General features: G+C 40.0%; 1 long non-coding RNA gene across 1 annotated transcript; it reads left to right on the forward strand.

Moving 5' to 3' along the window:
* Nucleotides 1-12594: 12594 nt before the first annotated feature.
* On the forward strand, nucleotides 12595-16904 carry LOC123330628. Its single transcript, XR_006546656.2, has 2 exons — nucleotides 12595-13619; nucleotides 16696-16904. It is a non-coding gene; the product is annotated as an uncharacterized LOC123330628 (long non-coding RNA).
* The last annotated feature ends 1840 nt before the right edge of the window (nucleotides 16905-18744 follow it).

An 18744-nucleotide genomic window follows, 5' to 3' on the forward strand; every position in this document is an offset into this window, starting at 1 on the left:
ATCGCAAAGTAAGAAAAGTAACCGTATTTCTTTAGGAAGTATGTGGGGGAAGGGTATTTTAACGAGGGAAAACCCAGAGAAGAAAAAATCCTTGGCTCTTCGCCCTTCTCCAAGCAATGAAGATTTCATACACGGAAGCTTTATGGTTCTTTTATGTGCATTATGGGGTTTGTAGTTTAATGAACTGCTTCTAAAAGCTACCTGAAAGAATATTTGAACATAAACTCACCAAAAATTACACCTCCCAATCTTTTCGTTTTCGTAGGGGAAATGGACACTTGGCAATTAATAATGCCTCGCTGAGTGCAAAGAAATGAGAATTAACACTTGCTGGATTCCTTGTCTGTGCCAAGTACTTAATTCTTATTCTAGTCTCTGAAGTGGTGTTGTTTTCCTCTTTTGCAGATGAGGAAACTGGTTCAGGTTACACAACATAGAATGTGGGTGCCACCACTTGGCTGTACCAGACTTGAACTCAAATGTGTTTGGGTCTTAATTCACGTACTTTACACCACACCACATTGCTTCCATAGAAATAACTTACGTATTGGGACAAGACCTGCTGCTGCTTCTGTTTCTAAGATGGTGTCAATTCAACAAACAAAGGAAAATACTGATGCTTTGAAAACACGAATTGTACCTTTCATATGGCAAAAGATATAAAGCTGAAAACCCAATAGTGAATGGAGAAACAGTTGTAACATGGATGACGAAAGTGTTAATATTTAATTATATACAGTTGGTTACTATTCGAAATATCTAATAATGTTTAATTTACATAATACATTAAGAGCTCTTACAAATTATTAACAAACAGGCAACCATGCTGTTTTAAAAGGTCAAAGTACATGAAGAAGCCAGTCACCTATGTGTCAGTAATTATATGAAAAGATGTTCTACCTCACTAAAAATCAGAAAAAATGAAAATAAAACTAATAGTGACCTACTGTACTACATTTCACCTAGCAGACTGGCAAAAATTTAAAAAGAATAAAAACTAGATGAAGGTATAAGGAATAGGCGTTTGTGTATCAACAGCTATTCTACATCTGAGAATTTTTATTAGTAAAATAATAGGAAAGGTGTCCAACAATTTATAAAGATATCCATTGATAAATTGCTTATAATTACAAAAGCCATTTAAAATGATGATATACTTCTTTGTAAAAAATGATAACATAAAAAGATGTTCACAGCAGACATTACTGAAAAGTAGGTCGGTTACAGGACTGTCCATTTTCTGTCACCTAGAAAAACTTTACATCAAAAGATTAAGTCTGACTGAATAGATAACAAAATGTTACCAATGTTTATTTCCAGGTAGAGAATCTTTATTCTTGTTAAGGGCCTGTATTACTTTTCTAATCATTAAAAAACAAGCTAACTAAAAAATATACAAGAATCTGTCTTCAACCAGTAATATGGTTTCCATTATTTTATTCATTTAGTGAAATGCAAAGGATTTATCACATAATAGATTATTTTAATTTATTAGTTAGCATAACATTATAATAGTTTGAAAAATGCTTTTTTAACCAACCCCCGTATAAGAAATAAGGGCTTCCCAGGTAACTCAGTGGTAAAGAATCTGCCTGCCTATGCAGGAGATGAAAGTGATGCAGGTTCGATCCTTGGGTAGGGAAGATTACCCTGGAGTAGGAAATGTTAACCCATTCTAATACTCTTCCCTGGAAAATTCCATGGACAGAGGAGCCTGCCGGGATACAGTCCATGGCATCGCAAAGAGTTGGACACAACTGAGCATGCATACATGCTTCACTTTATATAAGAAATAGTGATAAATTTGACAACTCTTTCAGTGATTTTATAAATATTAGTCATAAAGAGATTAAGTAACTTGCTTCAAAATAATGTTAGCTCAAGTATACATGATGTGTAAATGAAGGTATTCATTCCAACTTATATGTAATAGTGAAAACCAGAAAACCTAAATGTCTGCCAGCCAAATGTGTGTGTGAGTGCATGCTCAGTGGTGTCCAACTCTTTGCGACCCCAGGGACTGTAGCCTACCAGGCTCCTTTGTTCATGGGATTTTCTAGTCAAGAATATTGTAGCGGGTTGCCATTTCCTACTTCAGGGTATCTTCCCAACTCAGGGATGAACCTGCCTCTCTTGCATCTCCTGCACTGGCAGAAGGATTCTTTACTACTGTGCCACCTGGGAAGACCCTACCAGCCAAGTACTGGTTAAAAAATTAATGTGCATCCATATAATAGAATACAGCTGCTAAGAATAAGGTAGGCCAATATATGCAAAGATATTCAATATGTTAAGAGGTCAAATATGTGACAAAACTATATATATATATATATATATAGCATCAGCATCTGTTTTTTAAAGCACGTATATTTATATAGCAATATCGAAAGAATAACTTTACTATTCATCAGATCAAGATTTTTTTGTTTTATTCACTTCTGTGCTATTTGAATATACCATTTTATAATAATTTGATGTTTAAAACTTAATTGCCAAAAATCTAAAGCAGTTGGGAAGCAAAATATTTCTGCAGGAAACCTTGAATCTTTCCAAACTATATCCAGTGTTCCTTTTCTGTGTTCCCATTATGCAATTCTGTGTTCATATCTATGATTACCCATTTTTACCTCTATCTTGATCCTGGAAAGTGTCTAGGAACTTCCTTATCATCCCTCTACATGTAATTACAGTTGCTGATTTCCTTACTTGTCTCTACCACAGAACTCAAAGGTTCCTGAAAGCAGCAATTATGTTTTTCATATTTATTCATAGCAACTAGTATAGTTTTGGCCACAGCATAAATATTTGTTAAATGCATGGCTTCCTCGCCTTATTCTTTGTTTTTGCCACATACTATTATACTTGTGGGCTTCCCTTGTAGCTAAGTCAGTAAAGAATCTGCCTGCAATGCAGGAGACCCAGATTCAGTCCCTGCATTGGGAAGATCCTCTAGAGAAGGAAATGATAACCCACTCCAGTATTCTTTCCTGGAGAATCCCATGGACAGAGGAGCCTTGCAGGCTACAGTCCATGGGGTCACTAGTCAAGACACGACATAACATCTAAACCACCACCAATAACAATTTTTAAGTACAAAAGTTGTACATGCAGAATGTTTGACAGATACAGAAGAGTATAAAGAAATAAAAATTACCTGTAGTCCATGACCCAGAAATAATGGCTCTTAAGTTTTATTAATGTATTCCTTTCAAGGATTTGTTCTTAGTATGTCTTTGTATCATCATATATGTAAAGCTAACCTTTATATCCCTTTTTTATTCCATATGTTCAAAATTTCCCACATTTAAAAAATTCTTCCTTTTGTCTACGGTTCATTTTAAGGATTAGCATAACATTTGATATCTAGTCTTTATGATCTGTTTATTTTAACACAATAAGGATGGTCATTATTTTTGAGCCACTTTTCTAACCTACCTTTCCCTAGAAAAGGTCCCTGCTCCTATTAAGTTTCACTCAATTCATGATTATAAATTTAAATTTACCATGTATTTTCTCCTTTTGATGAGTTTTTCAGTTGTGACAGTGTTAGTCACTCAGTCATGTCCAGCCCTTTGCTATCCCATGGACTGTAGCCTGCCAGGCTCCTCTGTCCATGGAACTCTCTAGGCAAGAATACTGGAGTGGTAGCCATTTCCTTCTCCAGGAGATCTTCCCAACCCAGGAATCGAACCCAGGTCTCCTACATTGCAGGCAGATTCTTTACTGTCTGAGCATAGAACTAATTGCTGGAGAACTGACCACTTACTCCTTACTCAAAGCATATATGTGAATTGACAAATATTCTCTGGGCTCCAGTTATGGGTGGCCCAGTTTTGCTAATTGGCACTTCCACATCTGTGTTCCTCACTTTGTTCTAGGAGATATGGAGGAACACCATTAGCTTGGGCACAATTGTCAAGAAAATTTTTAAATGTTCTCTCCAATATGTGACTTTCAAAACACAGACTCTTCATCTATAATTTTAAAGCTATAACATGTAAATGAATGTAAATCACTGATGATAAAGTGAAGAAAACGCTTTGTAGAGTTTTTAAAAGTCTTGGAATCTATTTCAATATGTTCCTCTGTGATCTCTGAAAATGAAATATGAGGAGCCCTGGAGGTACAATAGCCACCATCCCCTGCACCTTGTTACTGACTGAGTGACTTGAGAGAAACTGAGTCAAGAGCTGGGCTATTCTGCTACCTCTTGACTCTAGGTACAATCAATATGTAGGAAATTGCTTAGGAATATTCTCCATGATGGAATCTCCCTGGTGTTTTTCCTCTTAGGTTTCCAAGTTCATCTTGGGGTAGCTCCATCCTCTTTGGGCTCTGAATATTCATTCAGTGAAAGGAAATCCATCACGTACTTTAGAAAGTTTATTGAATCAATAGCTTCCCAGTAAAAATGAGTGACGACACTGCCCCCCCCCCACCCCACCTGGGCAAATAAATCTAAATGCGTTAATGCCACTTGTAACACTAAGTCTAATTGCCTAATAAGCATATAGGGATACAGACTGGAGGCTAAATGGCCTGGTAAAAGTCAGTCAAACAGATCTGGAAGTAAAACTAAAGATTTCTCATTTAAGTTTCAGAATTAAGTAATACTGCTAAGTCAATTCAGTTGTGTCCGACTCTGTGCGACCCCATGGACAGCAGCCTCCCAGGGTCCTCTGTCCCTGGGATTCTCCAGGCAAGAGTACTAGATCACTTCAACTTTGCTAAGACTAGAAGCTATGCTCAAACTAACCAGCTTTTAAAACAAAATCATAGGAATTAATATGGTAATAGTTTATGTTATCAGAGCATCTTTTATATTTTCACCCTTATCTTCCTTTTTAATTATGAAAATGATACAAGTTTATTCTAAAATCAAACAATACAAAAGTATATAAATTGAACAACCATCTCCTACTATATAATACAGAAAACTATGTTCAATATCTTGTGCTCAGTCACTCAGTCATGTCCGACTCTTTGTTGTAGCCCATCAGGCTCCTCTGTCCATGGGATTCTCCACGTAAGAATATGGAGCCAGTTGCCGTTTCCTCCTCCAGGGGATCTTCTCCACCCAGGGATCAAAGCTGAGTCTCCTGCATAATAAACTATAATAGAAAAAAATCCAAAAATACATATACGTACCAACTGAATCACTTTGCTATGTACCAAAAACTTAAAAAAACTGAAAATCAACGATACTTCAATAAAACATTTTAAAAATTTAAAAACCTAATGGAGATAAAAGACGTTCATGGAGGACTTCCTAAGCATCCGTCTTCTGCATAGATGGTTCAGTGTATCTTAGGTCAAGGATCATTGTGAGAACCTAATGATGATAATGCACACCATCCCTGGGGGAAAAAAGCACATTTCTACATACATGCAAAAGGTATATGCTCTGTCAGAGGGTGCGCAGTCAGTCCCCCGTAGCCCAGCTGACAAAGCTCTAGGAGAGTCAGGGGTGTCTCTAAACTAAGAATCTCAGTCCTACTTATAGAAAACAAACTTGTGGTTACCAAAGGGGAAAGGACAGGGGAGGGATAAATTAGGAGTTTGGAATTAACATATACGCCCTACTATATATAAAACATATAAGCAATAAGGACCTACTACATGGTACAAGGAACTATATTCAATATCTTATAATAACCTATGATGGAAAATAATCTGAAAAAGAACAGGTATACACGTATGTATAACTGAATCACTTTGCTGTATACCTGAAACTAACACAACATTGTAAATCATCTATACTTTAGTAAAAAGTTGTTTGTTTTGAAAAAGTATATATAAATGAGAAGATCCTACTATACCTCCAGAATGAAGATTTTGTGAACAGTTATGATCCTTGTAGATTTTTCTTATTCATGTATGTATCATATCCATATATATTGTAATAAAATTGGTCTATACACATTATTCTGCAACTTGTTTTTTCAACTTAGTAATATATGGTCATCTTTCTTTGTCAGTTGCACTTAGTGCTAACTTAAGAATTGCATAATAATCCTTTGGAAGAATTTACCTTATTTAACCAGTACCTTATAGAAGAACATTTAGATTGTATCTAATTTTTTCTTCTATTAAACTGTATAGTGATAAATGTTTCTGAATTTAGAGAGTGTGTCTGGAGATGAAGGAGACAGAAGTGTTGGAAAATTAAGGTAATATGCCAGAGGGTGACTCATTGAGCCAAAGATGGTAGTTTAAAAGGACGATTTGGCAAAATTACATTATTTATTGAGCATTTAAAATGAACCAGGTCCTGGTTACTTATGATCCATGCTGACATTTTTCTTTAATAGTGTTACTATTTTTACTTTAATGGACTCGGATTCATCTGGATTCCACATAGTAGTGGAAAGATCATGGACTTTGAAATTAGGCAGACCTGGGCTTGAATACTAGCTCAATTCAATTCAGATTTAATTATATTTGGCACTGTTGTACATCTGTTGAGGATACAGAAATGATTAAGACACAATCAGTGCTCCAGATTCTCATAACCTGAGGGGCAAAGCTGACCTAATATCTGTTTTGTTCACTACTGTATCCTCCAGTGCCTAAAACAGTGCTAGCAATAGTAACCACTCAATATTTGTCAAATGAATGGATCGCAAGACTTTGTGCCAAGTGTTATGTTAGACGCATGCAGAGTGCTGTGAGGTGGCTTTCCAAGAAAAAACCTTTAAAAAACTGAGTCTGATGAGTTGAACATAATTCCAGGAGGGAAGGGCCTTCTAGTTAGAATCTGTTGCACAGTCAGAGGTACATGGATGAAAATAAGCCGGAGCAATGGGGTTACAAAGAGTCAGATACGACTGAGCGACTAACACACACACACACACACACACACACACACACACACACACATACACATCATTTCCAAAGACGCAGATGAAGTGACTGCCACCACATAGACTGCTAGGAACCATGAGGGAGGAAGGCAGAAAAACACGTGAGAACAAATCCCAAGGGCCTTGAATCTGTGCTAGGGAGATTAGGTGTTTATCCCGAAGGCTTTGGAGAGTCTTTAAGTAAGAAAGAAACATGTTGGATTCATGCTTTACAAAGAGCCTCCTTGTGATCCTCTGAAGAAGAGATTAGGAAAATGAAAGTCCACGAAGAGAAAAGCTAAAATGCTATGGCAGTCATCCAGGTGAAAGACGATGATGTCTTGAGATTGCTGCAGCCATTTTTCAGTTTCTCCTACATCCCGTAATTCTCCACGATCCTTCTAACACATCCTCCTCCTACTCCTCCTAAGTCGCTTCAGTTTTGTCTGACTCTGTGCGACCCCATAGACGGCAGCCCACCAGGCTTCCCCGTCCCTGGGATTCTCCAGGCAAGAACACTGGAGTGGGTTGCCATTTCCTTCTCCAATGCATGAAAGTGAAAAGTGAAAGTGAAGTCGCTCAGTCGCGACCCCATGGACTGCAGCCTACCAGGCTCCTCCATCCATGGGATTTCTAGGCAAGAGTACTGGAGTGGGGTGCCGTTGCCTTCTCCGTCTAACACATCACAACTGTGTAAATGGTCATTACACAAACTTCCTCTTGGCTGGAACACAGGTGATCTCCCACTTTCTGCCAGTTCTTACAAGCTTTCAAGCTTCAACTTAAATGTCACTTCCTTAGCTAGTCATCCCTGAGCTCCTTGTTCCCCTTGTACTCACCCTTATAGCACTGATCGTAACTATAAATTAAAGTTATTTTTATGGTTATTCATTTGATATATACCTGGCCCAGTGGACTCGAGATTTCTTGAGGAATTGAGTGAGTGGAGTAGGTGAATGGACAGGGAAAGATTCGAACAGATTCAAGGATGGATGCAGAAAATGTTATGTTTAAATGTTTGAGAAGATGGGCAAGTAAAAACTAGCTTCTAATTTGGTCATCTGTGTTGATGCTGGTAGCATTTTCTGAGTTAGGAAATCAAGGCAGAGAAACAAATTAGGTGGAAGATGGGAATCCCAATTCAGATTGGGACTTACTGTGAGTTTGAATCTCAGATCACAAACTCCAGTGGACAGCAATGAGAACTCAGTTAGCTTTCCATAAAAAGCGCTATATCCCAGTTAATTTCAGAATCTCCCATGCTGACTCCAATGATAACTAAGGCTACCAATTTTCTCAGTAATAATTATGCTGCTGCACTCTTGGAGTTATTTTACATCTGTTTTATTTGTGTCTTTTCTTTTTTTTCCCTAATTTTCTCTCTTTCCAGGCCATAAAGTCACTAAAACAAAGTTGTCAAAGTTTGACATCTCTCAAGATTCCAACAAAAAAGTAAATTAGAGCATGAGTAATCTTGATTGGAAATAGAGATGATTTCTGATAAAAATTTACTAAATATTGTAATTAATAACAGGATACTTTAAGAAATTGCCATCTTTTAAGTGTCAAACTTGAAAGAAGTTTAAAGTGGAGACCCATAAGAAAAATATTGATGGAAGAGTGGGGGCTGGCCAGTACTTCTTTCCTTTGAAAACTTCTAGAATGTCTGTTTGGAAAGAGACCCATTCTGTGTTATACGATTTGGGACTGACCCCACCCCTTAGCCATTAGCCTCCCCACCTCTCAGTTACAGGTATGAAGCTGGATCCTATCCCTGCCTAATTGGAATACTATCTCCATGGCCACAGTGCTGATTTGAGGCACCTTTCTCAAGCTAGACTCATCAGAACCTTCTCTGAGACTTTTCTACAGGAACTATCAAGAAAACATTCTCTATTAGGGTTACTAAAAACGGAGGGAGGCCAAATCTGGAATTTCCAGTGCAGAAACTCTGGAATTCTCATCCTGCCTACTATGTGGCTCTTACAGGTAAACATAGTCAGAACCCTAACATCCTCTCAGTCCTTAGACCTAGTCCTACCTGAAATAATGACCATCCCTGGGTTTTAGAGTAATGCAAACAAATTTTCTTCATTGCTTTACTAGTTTGTGTTACATTTCTGTCACTTTCAGTTTAGGAGTGTCTATGAATTTAGGGTCTTTGTCCTGTAGGCTGGCTGATACTATGCAATGTTTTCTTTCATCCGTGATATCCAAAGTCAGTTGTGAAAGACCTTCAGTTTCTGGTAAAGGAACTGGCCATCTGAAACCACCAATGGGGTAAGTGTAACAATTCCGGTGTTTTTCTCCCTTTTGTGTCAACACTGTGGCTAACCCAAAGAAGAATCAAATTCACTTATCCTATCTATAAATAAGTTTCCCTTTAAAGCAGGATTTCTTTTGTGGAAAATAAATTGAAAAGGAAGCAATTTATCCTATCCAATTTTCCTCTATTACCCAGGGCGGACACTCTTTTCACTTCCACAGAATGAAAAGGGCATCTGAGAAAGACTCTAGGAAGTCTCCCTACAGTTAGCATTCTTTTCTACTGTAAAGAATGAATTCAGCCAGACTTCTGGACTGTAAAATGAATAGGTGAAGGAAGGCAATCACTTTAAGGGGAAAAAGTTGGTGACTCAAAGAGTGAGAGAAAAGCATAACTGGAATAAGAAAATAAACTGGATAAGAGAGAAGAAAACTGAAACAGAAAAATAACCTTATTTAGAATTTTCTTTGTTGTTCTTTGCCTTAACTTACATGCAAAAAAATTATTTATCAATTCCATAATCATTCATCCATTAAAAACAAACAACAAAGTCCTATAAAGCCTACTCCGACCTAGGCAGAGGCTAAATGCTGAGGATGCAATAAGGAATAAGATACCCATAACACCATCTATATTTATAAAAATCAAAGGTTGATTGTAGGCAGGATTGAGGAGAGGAGAGAAATAGGTGAGGGAGATTAAGAGGTGCAAACTTCCACTTACAAAATAAGTCTCCGGTATGAAATTTACAGTGTGGGAAATACGGTTGATAATTATGTAATATCTGTGTATAGTAACAGATGTTAACTAAGTTTAATATGGTGATAATTTTTAGCATATTATATGTAATATATAACATTTTATACACATATATTGTATAATAATATAATCTAGTATTACAATGCATAATTATGTGATCTATTATATGTAATAGATTACTTGTGTATGCATCTTTATATATAAATTTGGACTGAGCAACTTCACTTTCACTTTTCACTTTCCTGCATTGGAGAAGGAAATGGCAACCCACTCCAGTGTTGAATCCCAGGTATGGGGGAGCCTGGTGGGCTGCCGTCTCTGGGGTCGCACAGAGTCGGACACGACTGAAGCGACTTAGCAGTAGCAGTAGCAATACTGAAAAAAGCAGTATTACACATTCTTTTCAAGCATATACTGAACATCACTAAAAATCATCAACTGGTCTTCCCAGGTGTCTTCAGATCAGATCAGTCACTCAGTCGTGTCCGACTCTTTGCGACCCCATGAATTGCAGCACGCCAGGCCTCCCTGTCCAACACCAACTCCCAGAGTTCACTGAGACTCACGTCCATCGAGTCAGTGATGCCATCCAGCCATCTCATCCTCTGTCGTCCCCTTCTCCTCCTGCCCCCAATCCCTCCCAGCATCAGAGTCTTTTCCAATGAGTCAACTCTTCGCATGAGGTGGCCAAGTACTGGAGTTTCAGCTTTAGCATCATTCCTTCCAAAGAAATCCCAGGGCTGATCTCCTTCAGAATGGACTGGTTGGATCTCCTTGCAGTCCAAGGGACTCTCAAGAGTCTTCCCCAACACCACAGTTCAAAAGCATCAATTCTTTGGCACTCAGCTTTCTTTATAGTCCAACTCTCACATCCATACATGACCACAGGAAAAACCATAGCCTTGACTGGACGAACCTTTTTTGGCAAAGGAATGTCTCTGCTTTTGAATATGCTATCTAGGTTGGTCATAACTTTCCTTCCAAGGAGTAAGCGTCTTTTAATTTCAAGGCTGCAGTCACCATCTGTAGTGATTTTGGAGCCCCCAAAAATAAAGTCTAACACTGTTTCCACTGTTTCCCCATCTATTTCCCATGAAGTGGTGGGACCAGATGCCATGATCTTCGTTTTCTGAATGTTGAGCTTTAAGCCAACTTTTTCACTCTCCACTTTCACTTTCATCAAGAGGCTTTTGAGTTCCTCTTCACTTTCTGCCATAAGGGTGGTGTCATCTGCATATCTGAGGTTATTGAGATTTCTCCCGGCAATCTTGATTCCAGCTTGTGTTTCTTCCAGTCCAGAGTTTCTCATGATGTACTCTGCATATAAGTTAAATAAACAGGGTGACAACATACAGCCTTGACAAACTCCTTTTCCTATTTGGAACCAGTCTGTTGTTCCATGTCCAGTTTTAACTGTTGCTTCCTGACCTGCATACAAATTTCTCAAGAGGCAGGTCAGATGGTCTGGTATTCCCATCTCTTTCAGAATTTTCCACAGTTTCTTGTGATCCACACAGTCAAAGGCTTTGGCATAGTCAAGAAAGCAGAAATAGATGTTTTTCTGGAACTCTCTTGCTTTTTCCATGATCCAGCGGATGTTGGCAATTTGGTCTCTGGTTCCTCTGCCTTTTCTAAAACCAGCTTGAACATCAGGAAGTTCATGGTTCACATATTGCTGAAGCCTGGCTTGGAGAATTTTGAGCATTACTTTACTAGCGTGTGAGATGAGTGCAATTGTGCGGTAGTTTGAGCATTCTTTGGCATTGCCTTTCTTTGGGATTGGAATGAAAACTGACCTTTTCCAGTCCTGTGGCCACTGCTGAGTTTTCCAAATTTGCTGGCATATTGAGTGCAGCTGGTAAAGAATTTACCTGCCAATACAGGAGACGCAAGAGAAGTGAGTTTGATCACTGGATCCCCTGGAGAAGGAAACAACAGCCCACTCCAGTATTCTTGCCTGGAGAATTCCATAGACAGAGGAGCCTGGTGGGCTGCAGCTGAGCAACTGAATACACTCATCCTCAGCATTTAGCGTTAGATCACAGGCAAGTTTCAACAATTACAAAAAAACTGAAATCCCGGTAGTTTGTTTGGGTCATTATAACAAAATACCATAAACTGAAAGTAGTCAAAGTGAAAGTTGCTCAGTCGTGTCCGACTCTTTGCAACCCCATGGACTATACAGTCCATGGAATTCTCCAGGCCAGAATACTGGAGTGGGTAGCCTTTCCCTTCTCCAGGGGATCTTCCCAACCCAGGGATCGAACCCAGGTCTCCTGCATTGCAGGCGGATTCTTTACCAGCTGAGCCACAGGGGAAGCCCACCTGGGTGGCCTTCCCAGAAGGCCACAGAAATTTATTACTCAAGTTCTAGAGGCTAAGTCCAAGATCAAGATACCAGAAGTTTCACTGTCTGCTGAGAGTCTGTTTTCTGGTTCACTGTGTCCTCATATGGTATAAAGGTCATGGTGATCATACTGAAATGTATAGAAATACAGAATCACTATGTTGTGTACCAGGGATTAAATAGTGTTGTATGTCAATTATATTTCAAAACAAATAAACAAATAGACTCATAGAAGAAGAGGTCAGATTTGTGGTTATCAGAGGTAGGAGGTGGGGGAGGGGGAACTGGATGAAGGTGCTTAAAAGGAACAAACGCCCAGTTATAAGGTAAATAAGTCCTAGCGATGTAATGTGCAACATGATAAACATAATTAACGCTGCTGCATTGTCATCCATACCAGCCCCTGAGAGCTAAAGTATGCTTGTGTTAATTTATCCCCGTGTTTGTTTCTAAAGCACCTGGCATTTGACAGAGATGTTTTCCATCTATGCTTTAAGAGAAATGCTGTGGTCAACTGCTCTGAACCAGCTGGCTCTGATTTGATCACAGAACCATACCTGAGCAGATGAGACCTGGAGGTATCCGAAAGTTACCTTTGCTTCATTACCATGCTAAGATCTCTGCCCAAGGAGGGATTTGTTCTCTGCTAGGCACAATTTGTACCATGTGCAAAGAATTGTGGAAGACTGTGTGAGCCCCAGCTGCCCCTGGCTGCTCAAGGAAATCTATCTCCACCACTTTCCTAGAGCCCTGATGACAAGTCTCCCTCCTACCCCTTAAAATTTCCTGGGGAAGAAGGTGTTTTTAGAGCATGAACTCTCTCTTCTCCATTCCTTGGTCAATGAATAAAATTTCTGCTCTGCTATACCAAACTCCGTTTCCTTTGATTGGCATTTACAATTCCAGGCAAAGGACCCAAATTAAAGGATCATTGATCCATCAGGGATTGGTAAAGGATGTTATATATAAAAGCTGATAAGAGAGTAAATCTTGAGAATTCTCATCACAAGGTAAAAATATATCTATACATCTATAAATATATCTATTTCTTTAATTTTGTTTCTATATGAGATGATGGATGCCCACTGAACTTACTGTGGTAATCATTTCCTGATATTCGTTTTCATTTCAAATCATTATCCTGCACAGCTGAAACTTACAGAGCACCCTGTATCAATTATATATCAATAAAACATAGAAAAAAAAAGTTTAAATAAAGACCAGATGAGTTAAAAAAAAAAATTGATTGTAGGAAGGAAAGAGAAATGAATAGCAAGAGTCCACTGTATCATTGTGTTGATGTTCTCCTAATCCCAGGAGGGTGCTTAGGCCATTCTGAAACCAACCAAGAAGGAAGCTTGGAAGACAGGACACTTGACTCAGACCTGAGGGTCTCAATGTTGTGGTGAGCTGCTTTTCTGACAACAGAGTTAAGCAAGAGAACTCTGTTGGGAATGGCCTGAACCTGAAGTTTGGTGGGTTAGGGAGTGCATAAGTGACTCAAAAAACAGATGTAGACGTAGGGAAGGGAGCTGGACTTGGCCCAAGATGATCACCCGAAAGGGTGCGGTGACTTCAGCAAAAAGGTCGGTTGCCTGAATCCTAAAAACTATCAAAGAAAAACAAAGGCAGATGCTAGCTAAAGTGGTAAGGACAAATTTTAATTAGTATTACACTATTGCATAGGCGGAGAAGGCAATTTTACCCCACTCCGGTACTCTTGCCTGGAAAATCCCATGGGCAGAGGAGCCTGGTAGGCTGCAGTCCACGGGGTCGCTAAGAGTCGGACACGACTGAGCGACTTCACTTTCACTTTTCACTTTCCTGCATTGGAGAAGGAAATGGCAACCCACTCCAGTGTTCTTGCTTGGAGAATCCCAGGGATGGGGGAGCCTGGTGGGCTACCGTCTATGGGGTTGCACAGAGTCGGACACGACTGAAGTGACTTAGCATTGCCATAGGGAGAAGATTCCAGCGTAAACTGAACCCAACTTTTAGTGGAATTTGTGCAGAGGTGGCTGGGCAGTTAAAGGGGAGAAAATGGAATAGGGAGAGGGGAGGGCCTTAGCAGAGTCAGGGAAGTGAAAAATTATAAAAAGCTAGAAGGGTGGGGTGGCGCCTGTGAAACCCATCTGTGTGTGTTAGTTGGCCCTTATCAAAGTCTCTTCTCCCACAGAGAGGGAGGCAAGGCTCTATCTTCAGGTGTTGGCTGCAACAGTCAATTCTTTTGGCAGCATGGAGTTTTCTAGGGAGGCACTTTAAGGGAGTGAGACTCATCCTAGGGATGTGGCCTTGAGCTGTTAGAAACTATGTTTGTGCTTGTTCTAATCTTTGCAGGCCAAGGTTGAGGCCTACTCAAGAGAGGGCTCAGAAGTGCCTGGCTGAAATGTAGTCAAGAAGAGAAACTTCATCAAAACTCATGTGAAAGTGACAATGAAAATACTGCCCAAGATTTTGTGCTGAGACAGACAAGGGCCATTCTAGAGAGTTTAAGGGACTTCCCAGGTGGTGCTAGTAAAGAAACTGCCTGCCAGTGCCAGAGACTTAAGAGAGGTGGATTAGATCCCTGGGTCGGGAAGATCCTTTGGAGGAGGGCATGGCAACCCACTCTAATATTCTTGCCTGGACAGAGGAGCCTGAAGGGCTATAGTCCATAGGGTCGCAAAGAGTCAGACACGACTGAAATGACCTAGCACGCAGCAGGAGGAGAGTTTAAACATAAGGCTGCAAAGGAATAAGGGTTGTTTTCTGTTTACACTGGTCCAATTTTAATAGTTTAGTAAACTATTCACACGCATTCATCCAGTACCTCCTCTTCCAAATGTCCCTTTAGAATGAATCTATTTGTATATACAAAGGGTAAGGTGCTTATGCAAGTGTTTATGCTTAAATGTAAATGTATAAGAAGTCTCCTGGTTTTCATGATGCTCTTAAAGGTCTATTGATCCCAAAGTAAAAAAAAAAAATCTTACCCTAGGCTAATGGGTCTAAGCTCTACATATCTACACCCTCCTCCCTTTTTAAATAATAAGTGTTTTTGTCACCCCCTTTACTTTAAAAAACTGGAAGTAATTTGTAATAAAACACACAGTTGGATGTGTAAATGCTTAGTCACAGTTTTACTGGAATGCATAATGGAATCGTCATATGTCTGTAGTGTTAAAAAATAAGACAACAGGCCCAAAATGGAATCATTTATGCCAAGGCCCATGTTGCCAAACCAAAACCTAATTACAGTTTCTGTTCTCCCAGAAATGGGATCTTAAACTAGTTAATCAAGAATCATCTGATCAGCACCAGTTGCGTAAACTGCTTGACAGACTCCTGCCATCAACTGAAAGAAAGTAACCCTGCAATAACAAAATGCTTCTTTTTTTTTTTTGGCCTCCTCTAACTTCCTTGTTCCTCCACCCTTCTACGGATGAATCTTTCATGTTGTACAGCTCCTCGGAGCTCCTTTCTCTCTGCTAGATTGGATGCTGCCCAATTCTAAGCATTTTTTGCCCAAACTTAAAATTTTTTATATAGCTCAGTAATTTCTTAACAGTTTCTGTATGTGGAATTTTTGACTGCAAAAGCTATAAATGCAGACTAAAACAAGTATATTATTTTGATTTAAATAACATTAGCTGACATGTTACTACTGGTATTATTTCAAAAGTTCTGAATGTTTCTTGGTAAAGTTCTGCATAAAAGGAGGTATAATTTTCCTTCAGTGTATTCAGTAGCTGCAATCCCAGAAAATTCAACAACGTACATTAAAGTCAAGCAAGAAATATTTGGTGTTTATCTTTTAAAAGAAGTGACATTGATTACATTTAGCTTTACTAAATGCTATCTTTGTAACACTCAAAAAACACTCACACAAATTTCCAGCTCACCCTCAGGGGACTATCCTGCCTTTGGGTGCTGTTGTTCTGGGAGGGCCCTTGAAGGTCATCTAGTCCCACTTCTCCCTCCCGCCTTTTCAGTTCCTGCCTACCCCTCCCTCCTACCTTTCCAGTTTAAGGGGAATTTCTGGATTAAAGAGAAACCACTTTGTAGTATTTTTCTTTTAGAAAAATTGAGAGGATCTTGACATCTGATTATCCTATACAGAAAGCCAAATCTTGATTATGTTTTAGATGCTCTGTGTGTGCTTGGTCACTCAGTCCTGTCTGACCCATGACCTGTAGCCCACCAGGCTCCTCTCTTCATGGGATTGCCAGGCAAGAATACTGGAGTGTGTAGCCATTCCCTTCTCTAAGGGATTGTCACAACCCAGGGATCGAACCTGGGTCTCCTGCATTACAGGCAGATACTTTACCATCTGAGCCACCAGAGGAAGCCTAAAACTCCCCAAGTCACCCAGGTTCTCAACCCTCCCTTTTTAGTGATTTTGCTTTGAGAAGATTCTCTGTCTGTATTTGGGGACTCTCCTGCAGAAAATCCCAGAACCATGCTGACTGACCTTATTACAGATTTACTTGTCTCCGTTTCAGGTCCCTTGGAGCAGCGTATTTTCTCACGTCAGCTTCTCTCATCTTCCTCAGCCCTGACCCCCAAACCCTCTAACCAATTCACCACTCCAGCTGAACGTCAGCTGAATGTTTCTTGGTAAAGTTCCTACCTCAGTTCCTACTTCAGTGAGATAAAGTTGTATAATCCTTCCATTTCCTTGCTTTTCTCACCTGCCAAAGCAACAGCTTTCTACAGTAGAATGTATCCTGGCACCCTGTTATGGAGGACAAGGTGGAATGCTGAATGAAGGTTTCTACTGCCAAGCAGGAGGATGCCAACCCAGCTGAGTCTGGTCTCCAGTGGATGAAATTGGAGAGAGAGAAAATGGAGTCCTATTTTAAAGCCAAAAGCCACAGTCCCTACCCTGTTTTAGGACAGTGTTGCTGTGCCCAAGGACTGGGTGGGGCTGGAGGGCATTTGCCTCAGGAGCTTAACTTTCAGCAGCTTCTGCTTCCAGCTAGCTGGTGAAGTGCGATTTGAAACCTCCTTCCCTGGTGGTTCAGACGGTAAAGCGCCTGCCTACAATGTGGGAGACCTGGGTTCGATCCCTGGGTCGTGAAGACCCCCTGGAAAAGGAAACGGCAACCCACTCCGGTACTCTTGCCTGGAAAATACCTTGGACGGAAAAGCCCGTAGGCTACAGCCTGTGGGGTTGCAAAGAGTCAGACGGGACTTCCCTTTCACTTTCCTTCTTGGACTTCCCTGGTGGCTCAGAGGGTAAAAGCGTCTGCTTACAATGCGGGAGACCCGGGTTCGGTCCCTGTGTTGGGAAGATCCCCTGGAGAAGGAAGTGGCAACCCACTCCAGTACTCTTGCCTGGAAAATCCCATGGACAGAGGAGCCTGGTAGGCTACAGTCTATGGGGTCGCAAAGAGTCGGACACGACTGAGTGACTTCACTAGTCATTGATATTTTGCTTTCAGATGCCACCACTTTAACCTTCATAAAATGCTTAGATGGTTGGTCCATTTTCCCTTCACTAAGAAATGGGTTTTTTTTTTAGGATTTGAAATAGCTCAACTGAAATTCCATCACCTCCACTAGCTTTGTTCATAATGATGCTTTCTAAGGCCCACTTGACTTCACATTCCAGGATGTCTGGCTCTAGGTCAGTGATCACACCATTGTGATTATCTGGGTCCTGAAAATCTTTTTTGTAAAGTTCTTCTGTGTATTCTTGCCGTCTCTTCTTAATATCTTCTGCTTCTGTTAGGTCCACACCATTTCTGTCCTTTATTGAGCCCATCTTTGCATGAAATGTTCCCTTGGTATCTCTAATTTTCTTGAAGAGATCTCTAGTCTTTCCCATTCTGTTGTTTTCCTCTATTTCTTTGCATTGATTGCTGAGGAAGGCTTTCTTATCTCTTCTTGCTATTCTTTGGAACTCTGCATTCAAATGCTTATATCTTTCCTTTTCTCCTTTGCTTTTTGCTTCTCTTCTTTTCACAGCTATTTGTAAGGCCTCCCCAGACAGCCATTTTGCTTTTTTGCATTTCTTTTCCATGGGGATGGTCTTGATCCCTGTCTCCTGTACAATGTCACAAACCTCATTCCACAGTTCATCAGGCACTCTATCAGATCTAGGCCCTTAAATCTATTTCTCACTTCCGCTGTATAATCATAAGGGATTTGATTTAGGTCATACCTGTATGGTCTAGTGGTTTTCCCTACTTTCTTCAATTTAAGTCTGAATTTGGTAATAAGGAGTTCATGATCTGAGCCACAGTCGGCTCCTGGTCTTGTTTTTGCTGACTGAATAGAGCTTCTCCATCTTTGGCTGCAAAGAATATAATCAATCTGATTTCAGTGTGGACCATCTGGTGATGTCCATGTGTAGAGTCTTCTCTTGTGTTGTAAGTGGCCACAGGACTGGAAAAGGTCAGTTTTCATTCCAATCCCAAAGAAAGGCAATGCCAAAGAATGCTCAAACTACCGCACAATTGCACTCATCTCACATGCTAGTAAAGTAATGCTCAAAATTCTCCAAGCCAGGCTTCAGCAATATGTGAACCATGAACTTCCTGATGTTC

Source organism: Bubalus bubalis, chromosome 19 (genome assembly GCF_019923935.1).
Source record: "Bubalus bubalis isolate 160015118507 breed Murrah chromosome 19, NDDB_SH_1, whole genome shotgun sequence".
NCBI lineage: Eukaryota > Metazoa > Chordata > Mammalia > Artiodactyla > Bovidae > Bubalus > Bubalus bubalis.